The sequence below is a fragment of the Mustela lutreola genome, chromosome 16 (assembly GCF_030435805.1).
Source record: "Mustela lutreola isolate mMusLut2 chromosome 16, mMusLut2.pri, whole genome shotgun sequence".
Lineage (NCBI taxonomy): Eukaryota > Metazoa > Chordata > Mammalia > Carnivora > Mustelidae > Mustela > Mustela lutreola.
The window spans coordinates 26,461,785-26,488,095 of NC_081305.1; the positions used below are offsets into that span (position 1 = coordinate 26,461,785).

At 51.9% G+C, this 26,311-nt stretch overlaps 1 protein-coding gene and 2 long non-coding RNA genes across 3 annotated transcripts in view; 1 reads left to right on the top strand and 2 right to left on the bottom strand.

The window, feature by feature from the left end:
• Positions 1-4,374, bottom strand: part of ADGRG1 (adhesion G protein-coupled receptor G1) — a 37,942-nt gene extending 33,568 nt beyond the window's left edge. Inside the window, exon 1 of the mRNA XM_059153231.1 lies at positions 4,255-4,374. The gene's annotated coding sequence lies outside the window, so the exon portion shown is untranslated. The remainder of the gene's footprint in view (positions 1-4,254) is intronic.
• Positions 1-10,728, top strand: LOC131818618 (uncharacterized). Its single transcript, XR_009348899.1, has 3 exons — positions 1-91; positions 4,230-4,371; positions 5,138-10,728. It is a non-coding gene; the product is annotated as an uncharacterized LOC131818618 (long non-coding RNA).
• LOC131818616 (uncharacterized) lies at positions 7,150-26,044 on the bottom strand. Its single transcript, XR_009348897.1, has 3 exons — positions 24,746-26,044; positions 10,350-10,665; positions 7,150-9,947 (listed from the first exon to the last, which is right to left on the bottom strand). It is a non-coding gene; the product is annotated as an uncharacterized LOC131818616 (long non-coding RNA).
• Between the last annotated feature and the right edge of the window lie 267 nt (positions 26,045-26,311).

Sequence of the window (26,311 nt, forward strand, 5' to 3'; positions counted from 1 at the left end):
TGTTGTTCAGAACAGCCTGAAGATGAAACAGAAACGGGACTGCCAGGCAGGTGGGAGCTGATCTGCGACTGCGCGTGGCCCCCAGGACAGGGTAAGAGGACGGAGCTGTGAGGCCCCGCTGTGACAGAGCTGGGGGAGGGGCCTTCTCCTCCTCCTCCTCCATCCTCACCCCCCTGCCCCCCCAGGGCCTTGCAGGCAGTGAAGAGCCGTGGCCCCTCTGTGGGAAGGGTCACAGGCCACCACTGGCTGCTAGGAGGTGGGTCTTTATTGGACAAGAGCATTTCAAGTCCGCCCTTGTCCCTTTGCAAGCTGAGTAGCCTTGAAAAGCGCCGAGAGCCACGCCTGGCACACACAGTAGGTGCGCGACAAGTACTGGTCAGTGTCATTGCGATTATCATAAAGTCAACACAGATCCCAAAGGCCTGGCACTCCACAGTTTGCAAAATTCTTTCTTATTTTCTTTCCTTTTTTTTTTAAACTTTTATTTTTATTTATTTGACAGAGAGAGAAAAATAGATCACAAGTAGGCAGAAAGGCAGGCAGAGAGAGGGGGGAAGCAGGTTCCTCGCTGAGCAGAGAGCCCGATGCGGGGCTCGATCCCAGGACCCTGAGATCATGACATGAGCTGAAGGCAGAGGCTTAACCCACTGAGCCACCCAGGCATTCCAGCAAAGTCCTTTCATGGCCAACATCTCTAAAAACAGTGATGACTGTTCCCATTGAACAGACTTGAAAACTGAGGCTTGAAAAGAGAAACTTCCCAAAACATCATGGCAGGTCTGCTCCAGATCCGGGGCGTAAACCTGGGTCCCGGGATCCAGACCTCGTGCTTTGTGGCCAGCACTCCCAGACACCTCCCAGTTCGTTCCCGTGGGAAAGCCTCCTGGCCACAGTCGCGGGGGCGGCCGTAGACCCACGATAACACCCTCTCGTCACAGCCGCCCCAGGGCCCAGCATGGATGGCGTTGCCCATGTGACTCAGCCACCCTCACAAAGGGAGCTGTGTGCCTGGGCCCTGGGCCCGCCTCCCCCACTCACTGCTTATCCCCCCACCGGAGAAGGAACAGGGAGCCCAACGGATCCAAGACTTGGGAGAGCACGGCCCCCCCCACCCCATGGGTCATTAAAAATGGGACAAGACTAATGGAGATTCAAGCCCAGGCTTGAGGTGCAAGACATTGGTGCCAGTTCCAAGGGTGGACTGCCAGGCAAACAGGAGGGCGGAGACCTGGCAGGTCCACACCTGGTTTTCTGAGCACTTATTTGGAGGTCTAAGGACAGGCTGGACCCAGTTGGCTCCCTTGGGGGTGGAGCTGAGGCCGGTGCCCGGCTCACATGTACCTGCAAGGGATTTCAGAAGCTCTGGAGCTGGTGGTCAGGGCACCTGTCCCAGCATTGGCCCTCCCGCCACCCCCCACCCCCGAAGGTCTGAGACCAGAGTCTATGCACCCCTGTTGCGCACTGCATGCCAGGCAGGTGACTTTCATTCCCCCCCACAATTCTGCCAAGGACGCCTTGTCCTATCTGCTGGGGGAGGAGACGGAGTGGGGGGAGAGGAAAGGGAGCCAGTCCAAGGTCACACAGGATTTGAACGAGAATCTAACTCCATGGCCTTGAAACTGCCCCCAGTACCTCCTTCCTTGTTCCAGTGGCATCTTGACCTCATGTAAACAAAAAGTGGCCTTGGGCCCAGCACAGACAGGCAGGCAGGCAGACATCCCCCCTGTTCCTGTCCCTCTGGGAGGAGACCACTATAGACCACAGGTCCTCACAGGGTTCAGGCTGCCTGGGCATCCGAGAACCACCCCTGCTGACCTCCCAAGGAGGCAGGCACACCTGGGTGCCCAGCTGCCTGAGATAGAAGGTAGACAGAGCTACCACCCCCTCTTTCCAGGCATGACGGAATGTCTGACCTCAGCCCAGCCCCCAGCTGCACTCGGCAGGAGGTTCAGATCCAGCCAGAACAGGCCTGGAAGGTCATACCAGGAACCCTCCCACCTCTCAGCCATCAGAAGCCCCTGAGCCCTAGGGCAAGGATGGGCCTGCCAAAGAGGGACCACAGGCTCTCTCCCCACCCCTACTTCCACACCAGCGAGGCTAGGCCACTCTTGCCATGGGAAACAGGTGCAGGGACAGGCATCTGGAGGCCTGGGTTCCTAAGAGGAGGTCCTAGCCATCTGTGAACATAGGGCCCTGCTTTATAGCTCAGGAGACCGGAGTTAGGGGATCTGGGGGTCACCTTCCCACTTGCCTCTGGAGCCAGCAGTAGAGCTGGGAGGACTGCTCCTCCCAAGGGGCCTCTGGGTGCCCCGCTCAGGCCTGGGGGAGACTCAGTGACCAGGAGGCTCCAAACTGCCCCTCGTCCCTCCTAGACTATCCCCCCCACCACGGCATGGCCCCGGAGTCCTTCAAATAGTGCCACATGGGACCTGACACCACAGGGTCCAGCTCCGAGCATTCAGTGCTGTGTCCCCAGGTCTGAGATGGGGACATCAGGCCATCTCACTGGGAGAGCAGTAACAGGTGCTGTTACTACCCTGGGCTCTCTTTTAAAGGCGAAGTCCTTCAAGGTTGGGGACAGTGCGCAGAGGAGACTTCCAACTCCTCCCCGCCCCGCAACTGTTCAGACAGGAGGGCTGGGGCAGGCAGCCCCGCTGATGTCTCTATATGGTCGTGCCCCTTCTGTCAGCGACTCCCTGGGCCCTGGACTCTGAGGTCTGGGTGGCAGCTGCTCAGGGAACCAAGACTTAGGCCTCTGGTCCGGCAGTGAGTCATTGTAGCTCCCACACAGAGGGAGGCAAATGAGGCCCAGAGAGGTGGGGCGACACCCCGTCTGACGGCCCAGCAGTGTACAAAGGCACTAGGACTGGCTCTGTCTCACAGGTGACAAAGTGCCACCTCCCTTGACTGCCAGAGTGTCCCCAGAGCCCTGGATCTCAACTTTGACCAACCCGGTGTGCCCCACCCCTTCTCCAGTACACCAGCCTCCCCATGCCCGCAGAGTGAAGGTGCTGGCTGCCGGGGAGAGGAGGAGGCCAGTCTTCTCACCCGGGACTCCAGCGGCCCCCGCTTCTCTCTCTGGAAAAGAAAGAGCCAGAACCTGACCTTTCTGGTGGCAAGCCCACAGAGCACCCGGTCTCCGGCTCCAGGAGTCCCCCCCCCCACCGCAATGGCTCCCAGAAGCCCTGCCTTCTGCATACGCCTCCTCCCGGCAGCCAGGCCGTCGCTGGGGTCTCCCCGCAAAGTGCGGGGGCGCAGATGGCTCACGAGGCATAATGGGGCAGCGCTGACAGCTACTCATTAGTAGGGCCTATCTAATTAACGGAGGGAACGTGGGGCGCCCATTTTGCTGCCCACACACCCCACGGGAGCCAAGTGGGTAAAGACAGAGCTGGCCGGGCGCCAGGCTCCTCCCACCCACAGCCACCCACATCTGTCTGGCTGGCCGTCTGGCACGTGGGGCTGGAGAATCAGAAGGGCTGTGAACTGTGGGGTGAGGGCTGCTTCAGTCAGTGTTTTCACACCATCACCCTTGCCCAGCCCCCGGGGGATACAGACAGGGAAACCACCCAGGGAAGAAAGCTCCCAGGCCCTTTCCTCCATTAAGGCTCTCCCGTCCTCGGCCACCCCGCAGAAGTCTCATCACAGGGACCTGAGGGACTTGGGGAAAGGCTCAGAACCCTGTGCTGGCCAGACAGGGCAGGCATGTCCCCAGGCCTGGGCCCTGTCCCGTCCACTCAGCTGACCAGGGCGGGCTGTCTTTCTCTTCCTTGTCAGAAGTCAAACAGCCTGGGCCAACCTGCTCCCAAACCGGTTTCCCTTGGGATCCTAGGAGGAAACGGGCTCTGGGTGCTGGGGGACGGAACAGGCAAAGACCCGGGTGCCTGTCCCCTGCCTCCCTGTCCGAGCCCTGGGACTTGTAACCTCACCTGGGTCCTCAACAATGCACAGCACCCCCCCCCCCGTTCCCCAACAGCCGCCCTGTGCCAAAATGACCCCCACATCGGCTCCACCCAGCCCACACTCAGAGCAGCAAGGGGGGAACCCCAGCACAACCAGGGCCTCCAAACCTGCCCAGAGCCCTGAGCAAACCCAGGGCCGGGCCTCCCGCATGCCCTCAGGGCCCGGAACTGAACCTGAGAGCCTGCCCACAGGCTGATTACGGAAGGTGGGCCAGCCTGAGAGCCCGACTTCCCGAATTTTCCTGCCCTGTCCTCCACCACAAACAGCGACCAGTGACCAGTGGCTTCTTACCTCCAAGTCTCCAGTCTTGGCAGCCTCCTGGCCGGACTCCGCCTCCTCCGCAGACACCTCTACCTCCTCCCAGGGCTCACGCACCCAGCCTGAGCTTGTCTGAGCAGGCTGTCCCAGGTAAGGCTCCGCCTGCCCGTCTTGAATTTCCGGCTGGCTGCCCCCTCCCTCTCTCATTCCCAGATTTCTCTATAGGGTCTGCCCGGATCCAGGTCTGAGAGCCCCTCACCCCTGGCCTCAGCCCTCCATGAGTTTTCAAGACCTCTTCCCAATGCATGGGCTGCTGGCCTGCCCAGGGGCCCTGGAGGAGCCTGGAGGAGCCTGGAGGAGCCCCCGTAAGGGGGTGCTGGCCCACCTTCTGTAATCATCACCTCCCTGATTGTCCTCCTGCTGCCTCCCCGAGCTCAGGCCCCACGTGAAACCCAGGCCCAGGCTTACCTGCCTATAGAAAAAACAAGTCAACAGCCCCCCGCTGGCTGGAGGGGGCGGTAAGGCAGCGCTACAGTGGGATGGGGAACAGGGTGCCCAGTCTCTACCCTCAGAACCTCCAGCCTCTTGCAGAACACAAAGCAAGAACTGAGACAGACAAAAGGGGGGCACAGGTATGGGCTCTTCATCCTAAGGAGGGGTTCAGGGAAGCTGCTCCAGCCACCCCAGGGGTTGCAGAAACAAGTAGTCCAGACAGGCTCTGCCCCACCCCAGAGGTTCCCATGGGGGCCCTGGGCACATGCCTGCCAGCCTCCTCCACCACTGGCCCCCAGCCCAGCCTGGCCAGCCCCTGCCTCACCCTTTGTCCTCATCTCAGACCGGCATTTCTCCAGGGAGGGAGACCCAGGGAAGGGTCTATTCCAAGTTCTCACAGCCAGGAACCAACCCTCTCCCCCAGGTGGCTTCTGATTCCAACCCCCACCCCCAGTATCCGCAGTACTGAGACCCGAGATACCACTCCTTCCAAGAAGTCCTCCAGACATGGATTCATTCAACAAAGTCTGTATCCTGTGCCGCTGTGGGCCACCCTGTGCTCTGAGAACCTTCCCTCACCTCCCCTACCCCATGTGTCACCCAGAGCCCCCCCTTGGACTCCCCCTTACTTGGGACCCATTCCCCAGTGTCAGAATTCTTCCTTTCTTATCTGTGTTCCCTGCCCTGTCACCAAATCCAAGCCTCAGCCCAGGGCCTGGTGCAGAGAAATTCTGGGTGACTGATGGGTGACAGGAAATGTGGGAAGACAAAAACGGATGATGAGCTGATGGGAAAACGTACAGGGGAAGGACTCAGCCATGCTTTTAACATGTGCTTACCGACGACCTGTGGCACACCAGGCACTGTTCTAGATGCTAGGGATACAGCAGAGAACAGAACGCAAAAATCTCTGACCTCTTAGAGCTGGAGGGGGAGATAGATAATTAATAAGCCAATACGTGTGAAATATACCCGGTAAGAGCTATGGAGCAAAGTAAAGCAAGCAGAGGAAGGAGAAGAGGACTTGGTTTCAGTTCTCTGTGAGCAGACTGGATGTGACAAGGGAGGCAAACTACACGTTTGCAGTGAGGGCATGCCAGGTGGCTGGGACAGCACATACAGAAGCCCGGTGGTAGGTGGGCACTTGGTGTGCCTGAGGAACAAGGAGGAGGTGGGCAGAGCTGAACAAAAGAGTCAAGGTAGACATGAGAGAAGGGAGGCGCAGGAAGGATGGATGGACAGATGGACAGCAAGGGAAGGGGGTGGAGAACTCCAATCTCAAGGATGGGCCCTATCTATTGGCCACAGCTGAGACCCACTGGGGTTGCTGGTCCTGATCGCCTCCAACCGCTGCTCCCCTCCCCGCCCCCCCCCGAGGGGGGGGCAAATTGCCAAGTGCAAGACCGCCCCTGCTCCGCCCACGGGCATGCATGCCTGCTCCGCTCAGCCGGAAGCCCTGGGCCCCCTCTGCCCCCATGGGCTGAGCACAGGTGACCCCAGAGAGACAAGTAGGCCTGCAGGAAGACAGTCTGACTCTTAAAGCCCCAGGGTTTCCCCAGGCCTTGAGAGCTGCGCCTGCCTGCCCATGACCAGAGATGCTGTACACCCTGATAAGAACACCAGGGGAGTCCCAGTTTGTGACTGCTGGGCTCCCCACGCCCAGGCTCCATCCTCCTCACCCCACTCTGCCCTCAGGGGCCTTGACAGTGAAAGAATCCGGGAGCTCTACCCAGACGTGGAGGGGAGGCCTTGGCTCCACCCTCATTCCCCGGTGCTCTGGGCTTAAATTCACTGTGCCTTAGGTCGGCTCTTAAATGAGGACATCTGCCTTTGCCCTGCTTGCCTTCTAGAGGGAAAGGAATGGGGTCAGCAACTGGCCCTGCCAGAGAAGCTAACTGTGGAGCATTTGCGGGGCTGGGGGCTTGGTGTCCAGGAGCCCCCCTCCCCCACCATCCAGGACTCCTCGCTTTACCCTATGAGAAGGAGACCCTTATTAATGCAGGTTTTACAGGCAAAGGTGGGAGATGGGGGATTAGGAGTGTTACGTAACACATCTGAGTCATACCCAGGAGGTCTGATCCAGGACTGGGACCTTTTCTCTGTCCTGGCCTCAGCCCAGCCTCCCTTTGCTCTCCCCGAGGCCCGCTCAGTGGGAATTCTCAGGAAATGCAGACTCCTTTATCTGGACAGGAGGTAAGTGTGGGGGGGTGGGCACAAAAGGCTCCCAGCTCTGACCTCTGACACTCTTGTGGGACCATAGGCTCAGGCTCCACACTCCCTTTCAGAACGAATGCCGCCCACAAACGCAAGAAGTGAGCTCCCCATCTCTGGGGGGAACTAAGGAGAAGCTCAGCAGGGGTGTCATAGAGAAAATACCTGCCACATCTATGGGGAAGACTAATTGGTCTTTTTTTTTTTAAGATTTTATTTATTTATTTGACAGACAGAGATCACAAGTAGGCAGAGAGGCAGGCAGAGAGCGAGGAGGAAGCAGGCTCCCCGCCGAGCAGAGAGCCCAATGGGGGACTTGATCCCAAGACCCTGAGATCATGACCTGAGCCGAAGGCAGAGGCTTAATCCTCTGAGCCACCCAGGCGCCCCTTAATTGGTCTTTAAAATCATTTTCCACTCACAGGTTAATTCACAAGAGCCATTTTGTACTACTTCGTGTTTTTGTTCATTAACCTGATATTTACAGAGTAACTACCAGGGGCCAGGGTCTTATGTTTAGAAAACACTCCTCACCGTGCTAGGATGGGCTCCCCCTCTTCAGAAAAGAAGTGGAAAGACAGCCAACGGTGTTCCCGTTTCCCGTGATGAGTTCATCCTCTCTTGGCTACATCTGGTGGTTGCTCTCCCTGCTTCAGCCTGTATTATCTGTTCACTTGCACCCTATCTGGAGGTCAGTCTTGGGTCGCTCCCTGGCTGCATGGTGCAGAGCAGACCAGAGCCCTTCTCTGAACCTCGACATTCCCCGTCTGTGAAATGGGGATAATAAAAGGACTCTTCCTACAGTGTTTTCAAATGAATGACATGAGGAACCAGGGCAGAAACCACTCTGACATGCTCTCTGCCCACCAAGACTCATTTCACCATCCCAGCAACTCTGAGGAGTGTGTCTGCCCCCATTTGACAGGTGAGGAGACCGAGGGCAACCCAGAGAGTCAGAGCAATTCATGCAAGCCCTTGGGAATCGATGGCATCAGGCTACATCCTGAGCTTCTGGGACATGTAGGACCCGTCCTGGCGCAGCCCTGTGGGGGCTTCTCCGGATCTGCCCCATGTCAAATCGACTCGGGTCTACTTGGGGTTGGTATTGGGGCAACTGAGTCATCTCCTCCTGGGGCATTTTCCGCCAGGCCTCCGCATGTCTCCTCAGAGTCAGCACTCACAGTATACAAACCAAACACAGGAAATGGGTATAAATGAAATGTCAAGGCCATGTGAGCAGGGAGGTTGCGGGCTGAGAAAAGCACAGCTCATGCTGGGCCTGACTCTGTGAGAAGCTTCAGGAGCATCTAACCCCAGGGCAGAGCTGGCTTGCCCATGGGTCTCTTCCCGGTACCAGGGGTCCTTCATCTCTCCTGACCTCTCCACCCCCATCTCCGCCTAGAGAAATTTCACCCCCCAACCCCGCCATGGTCCATTTCAAATGTCTTCTCCTCCAGGAAGCCCTCTTGGAGTTATCCCATTCTTACCTATAGGAAGTCAGCCTCTGAACCTCTGAACCTTAAAAGCCCTGCATTTTACCTACAAGAACACTAACATCCAACTTTCTTGGTGTGTGTGCCAGGCCCTTTCCTAAAAACTGAATGGGTTGACTTATTTAATCCCTGTAACAATCCTATTTATTACAGAAGAGAGACTGAGGCCCAATGAGATTTAGTGACGCATCCTAGAGCACATTGCCAATTAGTGTCAGAGTCAGGATTTGTACCCACACTTCTGCTGGACTGTGATCTAGCCCTGTGTTGTGCAGCTCCTCAATACATGTATTGGATCCATTCATTCAACAGACATTTTCTAAGGGCTCACTAAGTGTCAGGTCTCACACTGGTTTTTGTGAACAGAAGATAGACACCACCCCTGCCTTCATGGAGCTTATAGTTTGATGGAATAAGGGGTAAAAAAAAAAAAAAAAAAAAAAAATCAATGAAGTAATTAAGTAATTCAGTAGGTATGAAGACAAATAATGACATATAATGTAAGGACAATGAAGAAAGCAAACCAAAAAAAAAAAAACAAAAAAAACAAAAACAAAAAACAAAAAAAACAAAGGGAAAAGATGGTATGCAACAGGGAATCTGCTTTAGCCAGGTAATCCAAGAAGGCTTCCTAGAGGGGGTGACATTCGTAACAGGGTCCTGACAGATAAAGAGGAGCCAGCCTTGGAAAGAGTGGGCCTGGGACACAAGGAACAGCATAGGCAAAAGTATGGAGAGGGCAATGAGCTCAGAGTGCTGGGGAGACAGGCAGCCAGTGAGTGTGGCTGAAGCAGGGAGACAAGGGAGATGAGGACATAGACCAGTGCAGGGATGGTGGTCTAATCCCCAGCCCCGGGCAGTGGGATGCCATGTGTGGATTTAAACAGGGGGATGAGGGGCGCCTAGGTGGCTCAGTCATTGAGCATCTGCCTTCAGCTCAGGTCATGATCCCAGGATCCTGGGATCAAGCCCGGCATCGGGCTCCCTGCTCAGTGGGAGGCCTCCTTCTCCCTCTCCCACTCCCCCTGCTTGTGTTCCTCTCTCACTGTGTCTATCTCTCTCAGTCAAATAAATAAATATTTACAAAAATAAAATGAAAATCAACACGGGGATGAAGGGATCAATATACATTTCGAGGAGAACAGCTGAAGGACTAGACTCTGCCCTGATTAGGTCAAGGCTATCGGTCAAGGCTGGGTCAAGCTCCCTCTCCTGCACCCCAGGCCAGGCCTGGTCAGGAATTCTGCTGCTAACACAGAGAGAAAGGTACAGGCACCAACCCTGCAGATGTACCCTGGGGCAGAGCGTAGGGAGGCCCCCATCCCATTCAGGACTCTGGTCCACCCACAGAGCTGGAAGGCAAGCAACCGTCCGTCCGCCAGGCAGTCTGTCTGTCCATCTACCCATCAGCCCTTGGCAGCCTTGGATCCAGAGCAGGTCTTCCACCATCCTGGTGTCAAGCTGCTCACGCAGTGACTGTTGGCTCTCTTGAGTATTGTTCAGGCACGAACGCCAATCTTTCCCTTGACGCTACCGAGTCCGACAAAAGTGAAATGACAAAGACATGTGAGAACCTCCCTTACTCATCAAGGACATGAGTGATTTTCTACAGAACTGGACAATAGCCTTCAAGCCCTGGAATCCTGGATGACTCAAATCCCGACTTTTGATTGCACTGCTGGAGGGGACAACCACGTTTGGTCTTTGGTGCTATTCACAATACAGTGACCACAGGCACGACATGCTGCCACGAGGGTACCTCGTGACCCTTCTCTCCGCCCCTGCCTGACATCTCTCTGGACAACCAACAAAACAGTAGCTCTAGGCCTAATGGGAAGCATCTGCCAGTCTCCATGGTGTAACACACTACGTGGTCAGCTTCGGGACGCAAGCATCGACCACAGACTTGGGGCAGGTAGTGCGATGGCTCACCGTGCTGCGGTGTTTCTGCCATGTGAATGCCAGAGGCATTGGTAACTGTGGGAGCACAGATGGTCCGTGCACCGGGGCCATCAGAACACGGGACTACAGACCGGGTGGCGTCAACAACGGAACTGTATTGTCCCAGGATTCTGGAGGGTGGAAATCCAAGAGTGAGGTCTCTGTAGGATTGCTTCCCTCTGGGGGCCGTGAGGGGAAATCTGTTGCACGCTCTCCCCTCGTTCTAGTGTTGGCAGTCTGGCATTTTTTTGGCTTCTAGAAGCATCTCCTTGATTTCCAAAGTCTTCATCTTCAGGTGGCATTCGCCCTGTGTGTCAATAACATACGATGTTACATGGGTTTCAGGGATACAACATGTTGATTCAACAGATCTGCATCTTACTCAGTGTCTGCACCGATCGTAGACCCTACCCGCCACTGCCCAAAGCGATTACAATAGTATCGTGTGATCTCATTCTTAGTAGAGGCTGTGTTTAACGATCAACTCCTGTGAGCCAACACAAGCAGGCTCCAGCACATCAGAGGTCCTGGCCACAGCCCTCGGCCCTGCCCTGAATTCCTGGCTGACGTCCCTGCAAGCTCAGAGGAGGGACAGGTCAGGAGAGTTGGGTTAGCTCCTGTAGTCTCCATCCCCAAAGCCTGGTCTCCTTCCACAGGAGAGGGGCTCCTGAGGAAAGAAAGCAGATGACAAGCTGGGGTCACAGGGCTGTCCCACCCGACCAGCCCAGAGAGGAAACAGTGCAAGTGCCTCGTACCAGGAAACGGCTCGGAATGCACAGCCAGCGCTGTCCCCGTAGGGTGACCAACTGTCTCCATCTGCCTGGGGCACCAAATAGATCGCTGTTGCTTTAGCACTAAGAGTTCTGCCTCCCAGGAAACCCAGGACAGTTGGTCGCTCTCACCTCATGGTCCCATGGCCACCATCAAAATAGAAGTGTTTTTAATGCTAAACTCGGTGAAAATAATCAGAAAGCCAAGGTGATGTCATGCCCTGTCTTGGGAGTTTGCCCTGAGACAGGGCCAGTCTCGGGTCACCTCAAAAATGCTCTGTATAGAGAGGACGAGGCTGTTGCTGATGTGTTTCTACGTCAAGCCTAAAGGCAGCAAGGATGTGGGGAAAGGAGAAGCCACTTTGAGGGGTTGGGTAAGTGCAGGACCCCGGAGCCGGCTCAAATCTTCCCTCTGTCCCACACTAGCAGTATGACCTTGGGGAGATGACCTAACAGCTCCGTGCCTCAGTTTCCCCATCTGTAGCCTGTTCCCACCTACTGGGGTGGTCATGCAGCTTCGGTTAGAGCACCGCGGAAAGCAAAGCATCTGACACGTAGCAGGCACGTAAGCAATGGTGCTAGGGAAGCAAAGCCCACTGCTGGGATTGGGGGTGATTCTTTCCATTTCAGAGTTTTTATTCCATTACTGCTGCTCTAACGTAGTTTGCACAATAAAAGCGAAACAAAACTAAAACCCTTGGTATTTGTGTATACGAATGTATATAAATAGAGCCCAAAACCAAATGTTGGGCTGTGGCGGAAGGCACGATGGAGGACTGCTCCCCAGACGCTGTGGCGGGCCCCAGAGCATTGCCTCTCCTGGAGGTGTGTTGAGAACAGCTGACGGAAGGCACTGGTGCCTCATTGAAGTTATCCAACCCACGTGAGCCCTGAAGCCTGAGAAGGCAGCTCACTGGAGGGAACAGGAGGCACGCGAGCACAGCTCCCGAGTCAGAGAGGGTGTCCATGCCGGCGGGGCAGCCCAGCACGGGCACGACACAGGTCCTCTTCCCCAGCCAGCGTAGATTCTCTTCCAATTTGCAGCGGTCATGGCCCTGGGGGATCGGTGGAGGGAGTCTGTCCTATGACACAGAAGAGGCAGCCACACCCTCCCAAATGGGCTTTTCCACTTATCTGAGCTCCTACCTCCATCGTAGGAGCCTCAGTGTCCTCGTCTCTCAAGGGGACAGTCGGAGCACCAGCCTGGCAGGAACAAAGGCGTGTGCAAAGCGCAGAGCCCAGCACCCAGCAAGGTATCCAGCAAGGAGCTCCATGATGTTCTAGCTCAGGCCAAGCCCCCCGGAACCAGGGAGAGTTTGGGACCTCAGGGGCCCAGGTGGATGCCTTGGCCCACCTGTTCCAGGGTAGACTGGCCCCGGGTAGGAGTCAAAATTGTGTGTTCGGAGCTCCTCCCACGCCCTTGGTCCCTCTCCCCAGCAGCCCAGGCCTGATGCCAGAATCTGCACAACTCCCCGAGGACCTCAAGGATCTCCCGGTGAGGCATGAGGACCTGACCGGTAGAGGGTAAGCCCAGGGACCTTGAGGCCCAGCCAGCCCCTCCCCAGGGTCTGAGAGGCCCCTTTGTGGCAGCCTGGCCCCACTCCCCACTTGCCATCTGCCTGGTCCCTGGGCTCCTGCTTCCCTGACTGCTGGGTTTGCTCACGTGACGCCCCCATCTGCTGGGAATCAGAAGGCAGGGTCTGGGGGTGCCATGTCCTCCCCCTACAGCCATGCCCCTGACTCTTCACCCCTGCCCTGCAGGAGCCCACCTGTGCCTGCATCCCTGGAAGGGGCCCCGCCCCTGCCCCCCACCCCCTACCCCCACCCAGGCTCGAAGCTCTGGTCCACATGACCCCCTTCAAGGCTTGCCTGCCTCCCCCTCCCGTCTTTGTCATACCCGCCCTGCTAGGAAGGCGATGGCCACAGCACACAGACTCTGCCTCTCTCAGCTGCCCTCCCTTCAGCTGGGGGCCCCCTCCCTCTCTGTCCCCATAGCCAGGAAGCTGCCCCAGCCCTAAATTTCCTCACTGGCCCCACTCAGCCTGCTCCTCTCCAGGCTGAAGAGGTCTTTACCTGGACTCCTATGTACTCAGCCTGTGGTTACTGTACTACCTCCAGCAAATCACTGCCCTCTCTGGGCTCCTCTCCATTCCAAACCTAAGGCCACCTGCCATAGCTTCCAATTTCATTGGCTTGGGATGGCGCCCAGTATTGGTCATTTTTTTCAAGCCTCTCCAGCCAGGTGCCTTCAGTGTCAAGAACAGGAGGGTGGTGTCGCTTTCTGAGGGACTCGGGTATGAAGAGCCCCACCCTCCAAGGGCCTCAGTCACTGGTTTGGGGGGGGGCAGTGATCTAGAAAGCAGAGGCCCCAGTGGGTCAAAGTCTAGGCCTCTCAAGTGTTAGAGAATGAAACCCTCGGCTCACCCAACACCAACAGGCCGCACCTGTTGCTCCGTAAACACACCTGCTCCCACTTCTGAGTGGCGGGACCCCTCGGGGAGGCCTCCTACGGGCACTCGGCCAGGGCCACCCCATTCTGGCCATGCTGAGCCTCCGCCAGGTGAAAAGACCAGGCCTGTGCCACAGTCACCCGTGGGGTGGGCCACAGGGCGTCACAGAGAGAGCCAGGCCCTGGAGATGCGCACAGACGGGGAGTCCGATAGCCCTCCCTCGCCAACTTGAAGTGGCCATGGGCGAGTAAGTCCTTTTTCGATCCTGAGCCTCAACAGGCCTGGATTTAGCCACAGTGGGATGAGGTGCCCACCTCGGGGTCCAACCCAGACTCAGAGCACAGCCTCATAACAGGAAGAGAAAGAAAAAAAAAGTAAGCTAATTTTACTTTTTTCCAATGCTTGCAGAAGTCAGTAGATAATATCCACGGTTAATAAATCAAGCAAGGGCTGTATAAGCATGTTATTTATTGCCCTGAGGCCACCACCACATGAACTAAAACTGTTAGAGTGGTTGCCTCTGAGGAGGGCGTTGACAGGAAACTGGGCCTTTTGATAAAGGCTTTTTTTTTTTTTAAACCAGTTCATGTTTTTTAATGTTTATTCATTATAAGTATTTATTAGAAGTGACTCAGCCTGTCCAGTGTTGCTCGGAGAGGTCAGCATTGTTAACAGAAGTATTTTGGGTTTTTAAGGCCAAAATAAAATCAAGTGTCCCAGTTGCAGAGTCAGGCTGCTGGAGTTCAAATCCCTACTCTGCCACGGACTAGCTGTGCCGCCTTGGACGAGTGACTTAACCCCTCTGTGCCTCTTCTACAGGATAGTAATAACAGTAATCTCATGCTACTGGCATGTACAGTCAGCACTCCATTTTCTGAGCCATTATCACTTCATATACCTGCAACTCCTATATGCCAGTTTCACAAAAACGCGATTATTGGGGTGCCTGGGTGGCTCAGTGGGTTAAAGCCTCTGCCTTCGGCTCAGGTCATGATTCCAGGATTCTGGGATCGAGCCCCGCATCGGGCTCTTTGCTCAGCGGGGAACCTGCTTCTTCCAATCTCTCTCTCTGCTTGCCTCTCTGCCTACTTGTGATCTCCGTCTGTCAAATAAATAAAAATCTTTAAAAAAAAAAAAAAAAACACGATTATTATGCTCTACACCGTGTGGGCCACTTGCTTTCTTTTCTCTTGCCAAGATATAATGGATATGGTTCTTCCAGATCAGGACGTAGAGTTCTATTTCATTCTTTCGAATTGCTGCAAGAATCCTGTCGCACAGAATAGAACATTCCCTTTCCGTAACCCCCTTCTGAAGGAAATGTAGGCAGTTGCCAGTTTTTAGTAAAATATACTTTGCATGAATTAACACATATTTTGGGCCACGCAGGTGGCTATTGTTGATAGATAGATTTCCAAGAGAGAGATTTCTAGGTTGCATTGCATAGTTCATGCAGCTTAAACTTTTACAGATCCTGCTGAACCGTAGTGCTTACGCTTTAAAGTAGAACCTTAAGGGGCACCTGGATGGCTCAGTTGGTTAAGCGTCTGCCTTCAGCTCAGGTCATGATCCCAGGGTCCCTCTCCCTCCAGCCCTACCTCTCATGCTCACTTCTTCACTCTCATTCTCTCTCTCTCTCTCAAATAAATAAAACTCTTTTTTTAAAAAACCTTAAAAAAAAAAAAAGTAGCACCAATTTAGGTTCCCAACAACACTGGAAGAAAGTGTCTGTTTTCCCCTACCTGTATCAATGTTCTTTTTTAACTTTTGCTAATCTAGAGAGGGGTGATATTATTGTTTTAACATTCCTATCTGTAATTATAAAGGAAATTTTTTCATAACTCCATTATCCATTCCTATCTCTTCTTGTGTGAAACAAATGTTTATATCCTTTATATGAACATTTTTTTAAAGATTTTATTTATTTATTTGACAGACAGAGATCATAAGTAGGCAGAGAGGCAGGCAGAGAGAGAGAGAGGGGAGGAAGCAGGCTCCCCACTGAGCAGAGAGCCTGATGCGGGACTCGTTCCCAGGACCCTGGTATCATGACCCGAGCCAAAGGCAGAGGCTTTAACCCACTGAGCCACCCAGGCACCCCTATATGAACATTTTTAATTGGGTTTTTTGTCACTTTCTTACTGACTTATAGAACCACTTTGCATATTAAAATTCTAATTCTTTAATACATAGGAATCAATATTTTCTGGAGGTCTACTGCTTGTCTTTTAGCTAAATTCTTGATGTCTTTGGTCATAGAAAGCATACCATTATTATACAGTCAAATATAACACTCTTTTATGATCTCTGGCTTTCATGTCTTGGGCTTTTCTGGTTAGAATTTATAAAAAATAAAATCTCCTCTATTCCATTCACCCTCTTACAGTTTTTGTTTAGCACTTAATCCGTCCATCTTTATGAGGACTGTGCATGTATGTGTATATGATATGAGGTAGGGATCTAATTTTATTTCCTTCTAAATGGAAGGCCAGTAGTCCCAACACCATTTACTAATTAATCTATCAGTTCCTGGCTGACTTGTGAGATCCCTTTGCCAAATGTAACTCTCTGACATTTTAAGTACCCTTGCTGTGACTGGCACAAGGCAGAACTCGAAAAATGTCAGCTTTGGGAACAGCTGAAAATGATAGCTAAGTGGAAACTAGCATATACAATAGTGCAGCAAAGTACAGGTCTCAGAACTCAGACGTGGCAACAAATATGAGTGGTTCCTGACATATATGAATATTTGTGGCTTTGGTTTTGATTTTGCTTTCAAAACAGCTTTATTATAATTCGCACATTTCAAAGTGTACAGATGGATGACAAATGTGGACACTCATGTAACAAACATCCCCAGTCAAGATACAAGGCAACTTCATCTTTCCAGAAGTTCCTCCGTGCCCCCTTTGCAGTCAACCTGCCCTCCCTTCTCACCCCAGGGAACCATGATTCTTTTTAAACTGCGTGTATGTAGCACATTGATAACATTTGCAGAGAAATCAACAGCCCACTGCAGCATGAGCCCGTCAGCTCAGGAGGAAGACCAGCTTCCCCTCTTGGGAAAGGACTTCTCTCTTGGGGCTGACAAACCCCTCCCTGGACCTGTCTGGTTAAGAAGAGAGTGGGTAACCCAGATCCGGTCTCCCAACTTCAGGCAAGCAAGTTTGTTCTCACTGTTTCACTGTTTTGTTTTGTTTTGTTTTGTTTTCCAAATCTAGAACTCAAATCTGCCAAATATTTACCTAATACTTTCTTTCAGATCTATAGATTTTTAAAAAAGATTTTATTTATTTATTCAACAGACAAAGATCACAAGTAGGCAGAGAGGCAGGCAGAGAGAAGAGGGGGAAGCAGACTCCCCGCTGAGCAGAGAGCCCGATGCGGGGCTCGATCCCAGGACCCTGGGATCATGACCTGAGCTGAAAGCAGAGGCTTTAACCCACTGAGCCACCCAGGCACCCCTAGATCTATAGATTTTTTAATGTAATTCAGAATGGTAGATTTTAAAAAGAAGACACAATATGCCTGTGTTAAATGACCAGAGTCACATGCCATAATTGGTCTATGCACGAAGCTAGGGATGCCTGGCTAGCTCAGTCAGTAAAACAGGCAACTCTTGATCTCGGAGTCGTAAGTTAGAGCCCCATGTTGGGCACAGAGGTTTGAAAATAAAACCTTGGGGCACCTGGATGGCTCAGTGGGTTAAGCCTCTGCCTTCAGCTCAGGTCATGATTTCAGGGTCCTGGGATCGAGCCCCACCCGCATCGGGCTCTCTGCTCAGCGGGGAGTCTGCTTCCCCCTCTTCTCTCTGCCTGCCTCTCTGCCTACTTGTGATCTCTCTGTCAAATAAATAAAATCTTTAAAAAGAAAAGAAAACCTTTAAAAAATAAAATAAAGGCCAGGCATGAAACTACATTAAAAATTAAAAATTAATCTCCTTTTGTCTTCTAAAACTACATTAACGTTGCCTCATGGGGAGAACCACAGACAAGAAAGAGGTAGTGAGCAGCAGAAGAAAAATCCGGAACTTGAAGACTAGGTTGGCGGCTTGAAGGCAGGAGTGAAGCTGGAGGGGAAATGCCAGCTCCAGTGTGCCTGAGGGTCTGAGAGCTCCCTTCATCTCTAAAGCAATGGAATTGCTTCAAGAACAGACCTGAATCCAAATGAGTCTTTTCTGCTAGGCTGTGAGGGAGTCAGACAACAACCCCTTAGCTCACAGGTTCTGGAGCCTTCCATGCATGAAAGGAAATTGGTATTTGAGGAAAATGCTTCAAGGGGAAAGTACCTTGGTAGTCAGACCCACCGAGATCCATTGGTACTAAGTGCTGTGATCTCGGGGAAGAGAAGAGCCTTGCTGAGCCTCAATTTCCTCATGGGCAAGATGACTATAGTAATAGTCCCTCACTGGGAGGGCAGGATGACCTGGGGTTCGCAGCCCACACTCCTCCGCACAGCACTGACTCTATAAATGATAGCCAGTTACCTTCTATTTCCTCCCAGGATCTTGGAGGATGCAAATCCACAGATATCAGCCTTTGTCCAAGTGACTAAGTGGTTAATAAAATCAGTCCCTGTTGAAAGAAGTGGCTCTGGAAGTCATCAGTTTTATTAATTAATTGCTCATTAAGGTCTTCCTGTTTTGCTAATGGGACCAATTAGCTGCCTGCAGACTGGTGGCCTAACTAAATGATAACTAATTTGAGGGCTGGCCTGGAGCCCCAGCAGGATATGGGTGTGCCCCCCTCCCCTCCCCCCATCCCCCACTCCCTCCCACCCCCTAACCTCCCCCCACCGCCACCCAGTTCCAGGAGGGAAACTCCAGCATCTGTTCTGGAACCTCGGACAGGTTCTGAGTTCTGGCTCCCTCTGCGGTGGAGGCCCAGGGGCCTGCAAAGGCCTGAGAGCTGACTCTAGCCCCTGCAGCCTGGCAGGAGAGGTGGGGGGTGTGGGTGGGCTGGGAATTACCGTCTGCATTACGGAAGACGGTTGCAGTGCCAGCCCTGGTGATCCCTCCAGCCCTGCCCCGTGGGAGCTGCTCTCTGCGCACTGGTGAGGCACTCCGGCGCTAGGAGAGGTCAGATAGTAGGGTGATTGGGTGGTGGTCCCGGTGCTCGGGGTCTGCACTGCCTTCCCCTGCAGTGGGGGCAGGTAGAAATCGGGGCCACGTGCTAGGAGGGACAGCCCCGTGTGCCTGATGGGCAGCCTTTATCCACAAGGTCCCCCCTCCCATTTCTTTCATGGTGGCCTGAGGCCCGGAGGTGGGCAGGGACCGATGGGAGGCACGGAGCCCAAGGCTGGAACTCAGGTGTCCTGCCTCATCTCAGGGGGCGTCTAGACGGAGCAGGTGTGGGAGACCCAGAGAGGGAGGCCTGCCTATCCAGCCAGCGGGCTGCAGCACCTTCTCACCCGGGGTGTCAGCCAGTGCCCCTCCCTCCCTCGTGGGAAGCTGTTTACAAGTCAGACCTTGGGTAACACCTTCTCAAAGGCTGCGGGTGTGACAGCAGTTGGGTTTGAGGCTGTGAGTTCTCAACCCCGTGGATTCCAAGAAGGCAGCTTCAACCATCATCCCACTGCACATGCCCAGCCCCTGCGGGTCCTCGAGTCACTTGTCTACTCTCCTGTGACCTCCATGAGCTAGTTACCATCACGGTCATCCCCATACTGCAGATCTTGAAACAAAGGCATAGAAAGGTTGGGTGACTTGCCTGAGGTTGCATAGCTCCTACATGGGGCCCAGAATCTCCACTGACCACCCGGGCTTCAGAGTCCGAGTTCCTAACCCTCCTACCCTATTGCCCCCATTTCATGAACTCTGCACGGAAAAGGAGGCAGGAGGTCCTCCGGGCAGCTGTCTGCGGGACAGGTGGACATGGGAGAGGTGACTGATTGATGCCCCAGGAGCTGGGGAGTCAGGCTTCACTTCCCCACCTCTCTGAGGACAGGTAGAGGAAGAGGGATTTCATAGCATCTATCTGCTAAACACCCAGGGCCCATCCATCGGTCATATGGGAATGAGCAGGCCCATTTTTCAATTTGATAGGGAAAAGAGATGAAGATTCTGCAGATTTAAATAACTCTGTTAATACAGCAGGTTTAATGAGCAGAAATAGAACACTGCACACAGCAATTACAAAAATACCCATTTCAAGCACATCGAGAACGTGTACAATCATGGCTCATATTCTAGGCCATAAAGCAAATCTCAATGAATTTCCAAGATTTTACATCATTCAGGTAATGTATCCCTGAACCCAGTGTAATTAAGGAGGACATCAATATATAAAAGTCCTAGAAAAACGTTGCTTACCTAAACAGACTGAAATATATACAGAAATCTTGAACGATCCTATACGTTGTATAACTTGTATCTATGGTTAAAAAAAAATTTCTCCCACAGGGCAAACTCATGACCAGAAAGCTTCACTGGCAACATTCCAGAAAGAAAAAATTATTTCACGTTGGCTTAAACTCTTTTTATGAGGCTAGCATCATCTTTTTTTTTTTTTCCTAAAGATTCTACCCATTTATTTGACAGAGACACAGTGAGAGAGGGAACATAAGCAGGGAGAGTTGGAGAGGGAGAAGCAGGCTCCCCACTGAGCAGAGATGCCCCAATGAGGGGCTCGATCCCTGGACCCTGCGGTCATGGTCATGGCCTGAGCGGAAGGCAGATGCTTAATGACTGAGTCACCCAAGCACCCTGAGGCTAGCATCGTCTTAACACCAAAACCTCACCAGGCAGCCTGAGAAAGAAAATTATAGGCTATTCTCTCTCAAGAATGTAGATGCAAAAATCCTAAATAAAATATTAACAAACTAGATATAGGAGCACCTGGGTAGCCCAGCCAGTTAAGCATCAGACTCTTGATTTCCGCTCAGGTCATAATCTCAGGGTCGTGAGATCAAACCTCCAGCCCAGGGTTAAGCGTGGAGCCTGCTGAAGATTCTCTCTCTCTGCCTCGCCCTCTGCCCCTCCCCAACATCCCGCTTGCACGCAAGTACTCTCTCTCTCAAAAAAAAAGAAAAAACCTAAATCCAGTAACATATAAAAGGGTAATATAATGATCAAGTTGGATTTAACCAATGCAAGGTAGATTCACCATTAGAAAAAAAAACATTTCACATTAATAGACCAAAGGCAAAAATACTAATGATCATAGCAATATGTGCAAAAGAGATGCTTGACAACATTCAATACTCATTAATGATTTAATAAAAAACACTTTAGCAAATGAAAAATAGAAATGAACTCACTAAATCTGATAAAGCTTTAACAGCAAATGTTACACTTTAAGGGGAAACTGTAAAAATATCCCTTTGGTAGCTAAATAATGAAGACCACTGTCACTATAGCTCTCTGATATTGTTCTTTAAGAACTAACCTCTACAATTAAAATAAAATTAAACATACAAAGATTAGAAAGAAAATATAGACTTCATTTATAAAATGATTTATTTAAAAATCTACAGATAAGCTATTAGAATTGATAAGAATGTTTAGTAAGATTTCTGGATACAGAAAATAGTATGAAACATCATTAGGCAACACCATATAGCAGCCACAATTAGAAAATCAAAATGTGGGGGCACCTGGGTGGCTTAGTCATTAAGCGTCTACCTTGGTCTCAGGTCATGATCCCAGGGTCCTGGGATGAAGCCCCACATCAGGTTCCCTGCTCAACAGAAGTCTACTTCTCCCTCTTCACACCTCCTGCTTGTGTTCCCTCTCTCAATGTATCTCTCTCTCTGTCAAATAAATAAATAAAATCTTTTGAAAGAAAGAAAGATCAAAATTTAGGGGCCTCCTGGGTGGCTCTTATGCGTCCAAGTCTTGATTTTGGCTTAGGTCATGATCTCAGGGTCATGATTGATCAAGCCCCGCTTAGGGCTCCAGGCTGAGTGTGGAGCCTACTTAAGATTCTCTCTCTCCCTCTGCCCCTCCTTCTGCTTGCTCTCCTCTTTCTCTCTCTCTAAAAATAAATACATAAAATCTAAAAAAAAAAAAAAAGAAAGAAAGAAAGAAAGAAAATTTTTAATTTTATTTTATTTTTAAGATTTAATTTTTAAGTTAATCTTTGCACCCAACGTGGGGCTCAAACTTATGACCCTGAGATCATGCACACTCCATCAACTGGGCCAGCCAGGTACCCAGAAAATCAAAATTGTTGAAGATCACTGTAATAAGAGTTACTCACTGTCGGATGGCCCTAAATGAGCCTCACTTCCTGGAAGTCAAGCCCTTATGCTGTCCCCTCCATTTCTATGGGCTGTATTTGGTAACTCACTTCTAATGAATAGAATATGGCAGAAGTCACGAGATGTCACTGCTGATATAGTCTTTATTAAAAGACTATAGATTCTATTTTGGATGTTCTCAGATCACCCGTCCTGGGGAGAGGCAACCCTGTGGGTCTCCTGCACAAGTCAAGCCTTCAGACCGGACCAACCTAACCGTCAACTTAACCACAATGTCATAAAGACCTTAAGCCAGAGCCATCCAACTAGGTGCCTGACCCACAGAAACTGAAGTGAATAAATGTTTCTTGTTTTAGCCACTGCATTTTGGGGTGATTTGTTACATGTCAATAGGTAGCTAATACAACCTCCATTTACAGTAGTTCAAAATAAATCAAGTATCTAGAAATAAATCCAACCAGAAATGTGCAAATTTTAGATAAAATTCTAAAACATAATGGGACAAGAAGAAACAGACTAGAGCACACCCTCACAGTCCCGCACATATGTGGCTGCCTGGCTTATGACAGACGTTACATTTCAGAGTATCGTGGAAAGAGTTGACTTTTCAGTAAACAGAGCTAGGACAGTTGGTTATCCATACAGGGGAAAACACGAAATTTGATCCTAACACGTAACGGGTCATGAAAATCAACTGCAGGTGAATTACAGACCTGGTAGTGCCAAGTCATAAACCTGCTGGACAATAATATAGAAGGATGTCTTCCTGACTTGGAAGCTGGGAGGCGGCTCTTAAACACAAAGAGCACGAACTATAGAGTAAAAGTTCAATCCACTATAATCCATAAATCTCTGATGAATTTCAGTTAATCAAAAGACTACAGGGGGAAAAAAGTGAAAAGACACATCAGAGACTGGGAGAATATATTTGCAATAATGTAACTAACAACAGAGTAGTATCCAGAATATATAAATATCTCCTACACATCAATAAGAAAAAGAGAAGACAGAGACAAGGGTTGGGTGTAACAGAGTATCCAGAAGATGATTCCAGAGGCAGGAGGGAGGGTTGGGGTGAGTGAGACAGGGTGGACAGACACTCCAATATGAGGACATCATCAGGTCATTGCTGAAGGCAATGGGAGCTCCATGACCTCTGGGGAGCGCCAGAGCTGTGTCTGTGAAGGTCAGGAAACTGGATGGGGTACCTCCCCATCAACAATCATCCCACCATTCCAATCTTTTCCACAATCCCGGAGAAGGCAGAATCTGGGAAGGCTGGCCCTCGGACAGTGGCAGCCATGTTCACCACAGAGCGATCAAAATCAGAGCAATACTGGCACCATAGGCGTCTGCTACAAATACAAACAACCCAGTAGAAAACAGGCAACAGATCTTAAGAAACACTTTTAAAAAAGAAGAAGAAGAAAGAAAGAAATCCAATACATATACGAAGAGGAAAATGTGTATATCTGTGCACACCAGCTGCAGGGAAGAATGTCCGCGCATTGCTTGCAACAGCCGACCTGCAAACATCCCAGACATCCCCCAGCAGGAGGCTGGGCTCCCGGCTTGTAATGTTCACCCTACTGGAATAGCATTGCTCCCCCTACTGGAATAGCATGCAGCCATGCCACGAATGTGCACAACCTCTACCTACGGCACAGAGCCTGCAAATACAATGTCTGAATGGAAGGAATGTAGGATTTCATTTCCATAGACTTGCCAAACAGGTGAAACCCAGGCCCCGTTGTTTAGAGATGCAGATCCTGGTGGTGAAAGTAACAATCAATGTGAGGAAGTGATTCTTCTGAATGTCAGGATGTTTCTCTCTCTGGTGCAGGGAGGGGCGTCACAGAGAGAGGGGACCGTGCCAGGAGGTTCTGGGGGGGGTGGTTACATGGGGAGATACTTTATCGGGCTTTGGGGGGGTTTTCTTAAAGACTTTATTTATTTATTTGACAGAGAGAGATCACAAGTAGGCAGAGAGGCAGGCGGGGTTGGGGGGGAGAAGCAGGCTCCCCGCCGAGCAGAGAGCCCAATGTGGGGCTCGATCCCAGGACCCTGAGATCATGACCTGAGCTGAAGGCAGAGGCTTAACCCACTGAGCTACCCAGGCACCCCTGCTTTATAATTTTTGTTAAATTGTGTGTATATCCTGTGTATTCTCTATGTTCACAATATTGTTTCAATGTTTGAATACAAATAACTAGATCAGTAAGACGGCCCCCACACACCACCTGTTCTCCCTTTCTGGGCTCCCCGCCCCAGTTACGGACTGGCTGCTCCAAGGATCCAGGACCCTGAGAGAGCAGCTTTGATGACTCCCAACCCCAACTCCCAAACCCAATCCATCAGGCTTTCCGCCCGGGGGTCCACCCCCCTACCCCTCTCCGAGCCTCGCCCCTCACTCCGTTCCTACATTAGCACGACTAGGGGTGGGGAGGCCCAACATCACCTCGGGTCCACCCAAGGACGAACCAGAGACAGCCACTCCTCCCCGAATGTCCTTCCAACCTGTCTCCACCCTTTTGAAGTGACCCTTTTGAAACATCATCTGGATCAGGAACTCTCCTGGTCAAAGACCTTCAATATCTCCCTACTGCCCAAGCTCCATGACCAACCTCTCTCCTCCCTCTGGTTTCCCTCCTGCCCCTCCCACCACCACCTTACCTGCCAAACCTACCTGCCTCTCTCTCTCTCTCTCTTTCCTTTTCACCCCTCAACCTTAAGCCTTTGCTCGAAACACTTCTTCCCCTTCCCCTGTCTCACACTGAGGTCCCAGCTAGAAATCCCCTTTCACAAAAAGCCTCCCTGTCTGGGTTAAACCCCTCACCCTGCCCCCAGCAACCCTGGCCTAAGGAAGCAGCCAAGCCCACCGGTTCCAGGCTCTGGACTCTGGGCTCTGGGGAGGCCGGTGTTCCTGCAGCTCAGACCCCTGGTATGAGGGAACGAAGCTAAGACTTACCTGAACCCAGAGGCTCCCACCGCTGGCAACAGCTGCATGGAAGGTCTGGGGTGCCTCTGAGAGGCAGCTTCTCAGGCTCAGGTCAGCAAAGCTTCCCCAGAGCCAGGAAGCTGGGTGAGAGGCAGGGAGAGAGCGCCATGAGGGGCTGAAGGTGAACCAGATGTCTTCCCCTATTTTCCTTCGGGAACAATATAAGCCTCCAATATTTTTGTTTAATTCAAGGACTTCCTGCACAAATGACAAAGGAGTGTCCTTCCCATGCAGGGGATGGAGCCTTAGAGTCTGACTTGATGAAAAAATTAATAATGAAATGTGAGATTTTTGCTTGCTCCCCCCAAGACTCTCCAACACATCTTGCTATTTTATCACTGCCTAGTGTAACTTCTGACCCACCAAACAGTGAGCTTGGGGTGGGAGCAGGAACCGCACCTCCTCTCTTTATGGGGTACCCCAGGACTGAGCAAGGCCTGGCTCAACAAGGGCTCTCAGTGCACATGGGATAGACAGAGGGTAGATGGACAGATGTTGGTTAGATGGATGGATGGATGGGCAAATGGATGAATAAAAGCAGGACAGACAGATGGGCAGACACTAGGATGGACAGGTGGACAGCCAGATAAACGGACGAAGGATAGGTGGGTGGCTGGAGGAAGGGGCAGATAAACGGGTAGATGAACAAATGGAAGATAAAGGAAAAATGGATGAATGAACAGATGAGTGGACAAAGGGACAAAGGATGGGTGGGTGAAAGAACGGTAGACAGACCCACAGATGGATAGACAGACTTACCAATTCTCTTCTTTAACAGAGATAGAAAGCCAAGGAAGTCAGGGCTTCAAATGCATTCTTTTTGGCAACACCCCCACCTTGCTGCTCGCAGGAAGGTGGGGGGGGTCCCTGCTGCCCTCTGCAGGCCACCCTGGGGTGCTGCAACTAGGCAGAAAGTCAGACCGGGCCAACCCTGACCCCTGGTGGTCACCATAAGAATGACCACCCCAGGAGCAGGTCTTGGCCACACTGGCAGGGACCAGTCCCTGGGGAGCCCACTTTTACTCTCACCCTGGACCTTGACCTCCTGGCCCCTAGGCTGAGGCTCCCATCAAAATGTTCTTAGACACGGTCCGCAGAGCCTGCGGTGCGCTTGGTGCCAGACCAGGCATTCACTCACACTCTGGAGGGCCTTCCGCTGGCCAAGTCCTGTTAGAGATGCCTGGAGAGAGCTGCCGAGGATGTCCGTGGACACGTGACAAAATAACAGCCCACGAGCATTGTTAATCATGCAGGCGGTAGGCCGGGACAGCCTTCTCTCCCCGATCCCTCCCGTCAGGCCCGGAAGTAACACCTAGAACCATCCCGAGAAAGTGAAGTCTCACCTGTAAAATGGGGATGGTTCTAGGTGTTACTTTGGGGGCTGGTGGGAGGGATCAGGTCGCACGGGCCTCTAGGTGCACCTGTGCGAAGGCTTCCTCTTAGAATCCTGGGGGCAGGATGACTAGAACACAGGTGTTCCAAACTCTATCTTCACAGAGAAATAAAGGACAGACTGTCTCTCCACGCCGCCGGAGC